Genomic DNA, 7,333 nt, shown 5'->3' with positions numbered 1-7,333 from the left:
TCTGAGTGCTGGGAGAGTGAGAAACATTGGCTTTGCACTGAAAACTTCATTTTGTGTGAAACTGGCTGTGTGCATAATGAAAAAGTGCGTTTAGGAACAGATCAGAGTTAGTTTTCTTAAATGCCTCATTCTGAGTGCTGGGAGAGTGAGAAACATGGGCCCTGCACTGAAAACTTCATTTTGTGTAAAACTGCCTGTGTGCACAATGAAAAAGTGCGTTTAGGAACTGATCAGAGTTAGTTTTCATAAATGCTCGTCCTGAGTGGAGGGAGAGTGAGAAACATGGGCCCTGCACTGAAAACTTCATTTTGTGTAAAACTGCCTGTGTGCATAATGAAAAAGTGTGTTTAGATACAGATCAGAGTTAGTTTCATAAATGCTTATTCTGAGTGCTGGGAGAGTGAGTAACATGGGCTCTGCACTGAAAACTTCATTTTGTGTAAAACTGCCTGTGTGCATAATGAAAAAGTGTGTTTAGGTACAGATCAGAGTTAGTTTTCATAAATGCTCGTCCTGAGTGGAGGGAGAGTGAGAAACATGGGCCCTGCACTGAAACTTCATTTTGTGTAAAACTGGCTGTGTGCATAATGAAAAAGTGCGTTTAGCAACAGATCAGAGTTAGTTTTCTTACATGCTCATTCTGAGTGCTGGGAGAGTGAGAAACATGGGCTTTGCACTGAAAACTTCATTTTGTGTAAAACTGATCTGTGTGCATAATGAAAAAGTGCGTTAAGCGAAGGATCAGATTCAGTTTTCTTAAATGCTCATTCTGAGTGCTGGGAGAGTGAGAAACATTGGCTTTGCACTGAAAACTTCATTTTGTGTGAAACTGCCTGTGTGCATAATGAAAAAGTGTGTTTAGGTACAGATCAGAGTTAGTTTTCTTAAATGCTCGTCCTGAGTGCTTGGGAGAGTGAGAAACATGGGCCCTGCACTGAAAACTTCATTTTGTGTAAAACTGCCTGTGTGCACAATGAAAAAGTGTGTTTAGCAACAGATCAGAGTTAGTTTTCTTACATGCTCATTCTGAGTGCTGGGAGAGTGAGAAACATTGGCCTTTGCACTGAAAACTTCATTTTGTGTAAAACTGTTCTGTGTGCATAATGAAAAAGTGCGTTTAGCAATGGATCAGATTCAGTTTTCTTAAATGCTCGTCCTGAGTGCTTGGGAGAGTGAGAAACATGGGCCCTGCACTGAAAACTTCATTTTGTGTAAAACTGCCTGCGTGCACAATGAAAAAGTGCGTTTAGCAACAGATCAGAGTTAGTTTTCTTACATGCTCATTCTGAGTGCTGGGAGAGTGAGAAACATGGGCTTTGCACTGAAAACTTCATTTTGTGTCAAACTGCCTGTGTGCATAATGAAAAAGTGTGTTTAGCTACAGATCAGAGTTAGTTTTCATAAATGCTCGTCCTGAGTGGAGGGAGAGTGAGAAACATGGGCCCTGCACTGAAAACTTCATTTTGTGTAAAACTGATCTGTGTGCATAATGAAAAAGTGCGTTTAGCAAAGGATCAGATTCAGTTTTCTTAAATGCTCCTTCTGAGTGCTGGGAGAGTGAGAAACATTGGCTTTGCACTGAAAACTTCATTTTGTGTGAAACTGGCTGTGTGCATAATGAAAAAGTGCGTTTAGGAACAGATCAGAGTTAGTTTTCTTATATGCCTCATTCTGAGTGCTGGGAGAGTGAGAAACATGGGCCCTGCACTGAAAACTTCATTTTGTGTAAAAACTGCCTGTGTGCACAATGAAAAAGTGCGTTTAGGAACTGATCAGAGTTAGTTTTCATAAATGCTCGTCCTGAGTGGAGGGAGAGTGAGAAACATGGGCCCTGCACTGAAAACTTCATTTTGTGTAAAACTGCCTGTGTGCATAATGAAAAAGTGTGTTTAGATACAGATCAGAGTTAGTTTCATAAATGCTTATTCTGAGTGCTGGGAGAGTGAGTAACATGGGCTCTGCACTGAAAACTTCATTTTGTGTAAAACTGATCTGTGTGCATAATGAAAAAGTGCGTTTAGCAACAGATCAGAGTTAGTTTTCTTACATGCTCATTCTGAGTGCTGGGAGAGTGAGAAACATGGGCCTTGCACTGAAAACTTCATTTTGTGTAAAACTGATCTGTGTGCATAATGAAAAAGTGCGTTAAGCGAAGGATCAGAGTTCAGTTTTCTTAAATGCTCATTCTGAGTGCTGGGAGAGTGAGAAACATTGGCTTTGCACTGAAAACTTCATTTTGTGTCAAACTGCCTGTGTGCATAATTGAAAAGTGTGTTTAGGTACAGATCAGAGTTAGCTTTCATAAATGCTCGTCCTGAGTGGAGGGAGAGTGAGAAACATTGGCTTTGCACTGAAAACTTAATTTTGTGTGAAACTGGCTGTGTGCATAATGAAAAAGTGCGTTTAGGAACAGATCAGAGTTAGTTTTCTTAAATGCTCGTCCTGAGTGCTTGGGAGAGTGAAAAAACATGGGCCCTGCACTGAAAACTTCATTTTGTGTAAAACTGGCTGTGTGCATAATGAAAAAGTGTGTTTAGGTACAGATCAGAGTTAGTTTTCATAAATGCTCGTCCTGAGTGGAGGGAGAGTGAGAAACATGGGCCCTGCACTGAAAACTTCATTTTGTGTAAAACTGATCTGTGTGCATAATGAAAAAGTGCGTTTAGCGAAGGATCAGATTCAGTTTTCTTAAATGCTCATTCTGAGTGCTGGGAGAGTGAGAAACATTGGCTTTTGACTGAAAACTTCATTTTGTGTGAAACTGGATGTGCGCATATTGAAAAAGTGCATTTAGCAAAGGATCAGATCTAGTTTTCTTAAATGCTCAATCTGAGTGCTGGGAGAGTGAGAAACATTGGCTTTTCATGGAAAACTTCATTTTGTGTGAAACTGGCTGTGTGCATAATGAAAAAGTGCGTTTAGGAACAGATCAGAGTTAGTTTTCTTAAATGCTCATTCTGAGTGATGGGAGAGTGAGAAACATGAGCTTTGCATTGAAAACTTCATTTTGTGTAAAACTGGCTGTGTGCATAATGAAAAAGTGTGTTTAGGAACAGATCAGAGTTAGTTCTCTTAAATGCTCATTCTGAGTGCTGAGAGAGTGAAAAACATAGGCTTTGCACTGAAAACTTCATTTTGTGTAAAACTGGCTTGTGTGCATAATGAAAAGGTGCGTGTAGCAAAGGATCAGAGTCAGTTTTCTTAAACGTTCATTCTGAGTGCTGGGAGAGTAAGAAACAAGGGCTTTGAACTGAAAAATGCATTTTGTGTAAAACTGGCGGTGTGCATAATGAAAAAGTGCGTTTAGGAACAGATCAGAGTTAGTTTTCTTAAATGCCTCATTCTGAGTGCTGGGAGAGTGAGAAACATTGGCTTTGCACTGAAAACTTCATTTTGTGTGAAACTGGCTGTGTGCACAATGAAAAAGTGCGTTTAGCAACAGATCAGAGTTAGTTTTCTTACATGCTCATTCTGAGTGCTGGGAGAGTGAGAAACATTGGCTTTGCATTGAAAACTTCATTTTGTGTAAAACTGATCTGTTGTGCATAATGAAAAAGTGCGTTTAGGAACAGATCAGAGTTAGTTTTCTTAAATGCCTCATTCTGAGTGCTGGGAGAGTGAGAAACATTGGCTTTGCACTGAAAACTTCATTTTGTGTGAAACTGGCTGTGTGCATAATGAAAAAGTGCGTTTAGCAAAGGATCATAGTTAGTTTTCTTAAATGCCTCATTCTGAGTCCTGGGAGAGTCAGAAACATCGGCTTTGCACTGAAAACTTCATTTTGTGTAAAACTGGCTTGTGTGCATAATGAAAAGGTGCGTGTAGCAAAGGATCAGAGTTAGTTTTCTTAAACGTTCATTCTGAGTGCTGGGAGAGTAAGAAACAAGGGCTTTGAACTGAAAAATGCATTTTGTGTAAAACTTGCTGTGTGCATAATGAAAAAGTGCGTTTAGCAAAGGATCAGATTCAGTTTTCTTGAATGCTCATTCTGAGTGCTGGGAGAGTGAGAAACATGGGCTTTTCACTGAAAACTTATTTTTGTGTAAAACTGCCTGTGTGCATAATGAAAAAGTGCGTTTAGGAACAGATCAGAGTTAGTTTTCTTAAATGCTCATTCTGAGTGATGGGAGAGTGAGAAACATGAGCTTTGCATTGAAAACTTCATTTCGTGTAAAACTGGCTGTGTGTGCGTAAAGAAAGAGTGCGTTTAGGAACAGATCACAGGTAGTTTTCTTAAATGCTCATTCTGAGTGCTGGGAGAGTGAGAGACATGGGCTTTGCACTGAAAACTTCTTTTTGTGTAAAACTGGCTGTGTGCATAATGAAAAAGTGCGTTTAGGAACAGATCAGAGTTAGTTCTCTTAAATGCTCATTCTGAGTGCTGAGAGAGTGAAAAACATAGGCTTTGCACTGAAAACTTCATTTTGTGTAAAACTGGCTTGTGTGCATAATGAAAAGGTGCGTGTAGCAAAGGATCAGAGTCAGTTTTCTTAAACGTTCATTCTGAGTGCTGGGAGAGTAAGAAACAAGGGCTTTGAACTGAAAAATGCGTTTTGTGTAAAACTGGCGGTGTGCATAATGAAAAAGTGCGTTTAGGAACAGATCAGAGTTAGTTCTCTTACATGCTCATTCTGAGTGCTGAGAGAGTGAAAAACATAGTCTTTGCACTGAAAACTTCATTTTGTGTAAAACTGGCTTGTGTGCATAATGAAAAGGTGCGTGTAGCAAAGGATCAGAGTCAGTTTTCTTAAACGTTCATTCTGAGTGCTGGGAGAGTAAGAAACAAGGGCTTTGAACTGAAAAATGCATTTTGTGTAAAACTGGCGGTGTGCATAATGAAAAAGTGCGTTTAGCAAAGGATCATAGTTAGCTGTCTTAAACGCTCATTCTGAGTCCTGGGAGAGTCAGAAACATCGGCTCCGCACTTAAAAATGGCATTTTGTGTAAAACCTCTCGGTTACGTCTGTAACCTCAGTTCCCTGATGGAGGGAACGAGATTTTAGATGGGGTTCGCCCTTGAGAACCTATCAACTTCGACTACTATAGAAGAGGCCAATGAAATTTGGCTAATGAAAATTGCATGCCGGTCTCCTCCCCCGGATATCCGGTGTAAAAGGAAGACGGTGTGCAGCATTCATTTACCTTTTGTTCTGAAGATCCTGAGAGCCTCTCACGACTTCAGCAGAGGACAATACGTGTTGTGGCATAATGGACCCTTTCTGTCGGTATCTCGATGTTGTGTCGAGCCGACAGATGGGGTTCCTATGGGAAACGCCACAACGTTGTATCGTGTCACAATCTCTAGAGATGCGACGGTAGCAGGCCTGGGCGTGTCAGCACGACGCTTTTGCGAAACTGTAACCTTCCAGTGTGATGGTTGGTGGGTCCCAGTGCTTTCTTGGAGAAAGATGGGTACACCCTGACCGGTAACCTTTCTCGGACGGAGGCCTTAGCTCTCTACTGGCAGAGTGGCCGTCTGGATCGGGTTTACACCGAGTGAGCACAAATTCCTTAATTAGGGATGCGCTGCAGAGGCCACTTCCTAGCCGGGGGCAGGAATACATTGGTGGATATGGTCTCGCCCTTAGGGGAGATCGCATGGAACGTGCAGACTGAGTAGTTTACCGCGAGGTATAGGTCCACCTGAGGGAGGTCATGAGTTACCAGGAGTGGGGACCATCAGATGTTTCCTCAGACCATCATGAGGATACATCAGACAGAACAGCCCACGGAGGGGGTGTTACAGACGTCCGTTAGCACTTGGTCCGGTTAGAGCTATCTGTGATAGTTCATATGTTCTCCCGGCCTAAGGGGGAAGGCTGCTCTGCCCAGCTGACCCCCAGGGGGTGCTTGGTTAGTGATGGATGGAATTCCATTTTCTTAACCATATGATTGGGTAAGAAGGGAGGTGGTTGGATGCTTATTCTTAACCATGTGGTTGGGTAAGAAGGGAGGTAGATAGAACACTGACCAAACATGCTGGAGGGTGGGGAGGTGCTTTTGCAGGCATACACCCTGCCGGATGCCAGGCCTACATTTTGCCACGTGCGCTGAAACTTGGTTTACGCAAAGGTTGCAAAGCTTGCGAAGGTGTCAGGCCCAACCCGCAGCTCTACAAATGTCTGCCAGAGAGGTGCCTCTGGCCCGTGCAAAGGAGGTGGCTATACCCCGTGTGGAGTGAGCCCACCACTGCCAATGGTCACGGGAGATCTTGTGATCGGTATGCCGCTGTGACGGCATCCACGATCCAGTGCACCAGTCTCTGTTTGGAGACAGCCCTCCCCTTTTGCTGTCCTCCAAAACAGACAAAGAGCTGGTCAGAGCTCCTGAAGCCCTGCGTGCCGTCCACGTAGAGGCGCAGTGTGCGTACTGGACACAACACGGATGGGGTTGGGTCTTCCTCCCCGATGGGGAGCGTCTGCAAGTTCACCACTTGGTCCCGAAAGGGAGTCGTGGGAACTTTGGGCACATATCCGGGCCTGGGTCTCAAGATAACGTGAGAGTTGCCAGGGCCTAATTCAAGACACGAAGAATGCTTGAAGGTCCCCTACCCTCTTGAAGGATGCGAGCGCCATGAGGAGGGCCGTCTTACTCGAAAGGTGAGGAAGATCGAAACCTCTGAGGGGCTAAAAGGGGGGCCCAGAGAGGCCCGCAAGGACCACATTAAGAGGGTATGGAGCGGAGACGAGGAACCTGGTGCCCAGGTCATGCTGCCCTAGAGACTTTTCATCAACTGAGTCGTGACGAGTCACTACATACACCTTCAGCGTGGAGGGGGATGTTAGTCTCCAGTCTCTCTTGTAGGAAGGTCAACACGATCCCGATCAAGCACCTCCGTGGGTCTTCTCGTTGAGAGAGACACCATGACGAGAAGAGGCGCAATTTGTAGGCGTATAACCGCCTAGTAGATGGGGCCCTAGCCTGGGTGATGGTCTCCGCCACAGAGGGGGGTAGCCTACTCAGGATCTCCTCGTCCCGTCTAGAGACCAGACAAGCAGGTTCCAGAGGTCTTGTCTGGAATGCCAAAACATGCCCTTGGGCCAGGGGGGAGTAGTTCTCAGAGCATCAGCTCTGAGAACCAAGTGCGGTTGCGACCCACCGTCGTTCTTGGAAACGATGAAGTACGGGCTGTAAAACCCGCTGAATATCTTGGCTTGAGGGACGAACTAGATGACCTGTTTCGCCAGAACGGTGGTGACCTCTGACTGAAGTACGGAGGCATCCCTGCCTCTGACAGAGGTGGAGAGGATGGCATGAAACTTGGGAGGGTTTCTGGCGAACTGTATCGAGTAGCCAAACGGACCGTCCTCAGTAGCCACCGAGACATTGTGGG

Source organism: Triplophysa dalaica, chromosome 18 (assembly GCF_015846415.1).
Source record: "Triplophysa dalaica isolate WHDGS20190420 chromosome 18, ASM1584641v1, whole genome shotgun sequence".
Lineage (NCBI taxonomy): Eukaryota > Metazoa > Chordata > Actinopteri > Cypriniformes > Nemacheilidae > Triplophysa > Triplophysa dalaica.
The sequence above is the reverse complement of the archived record's forward strand: the minus strand, read 5'-3'. Positions refer to the sequence as shown.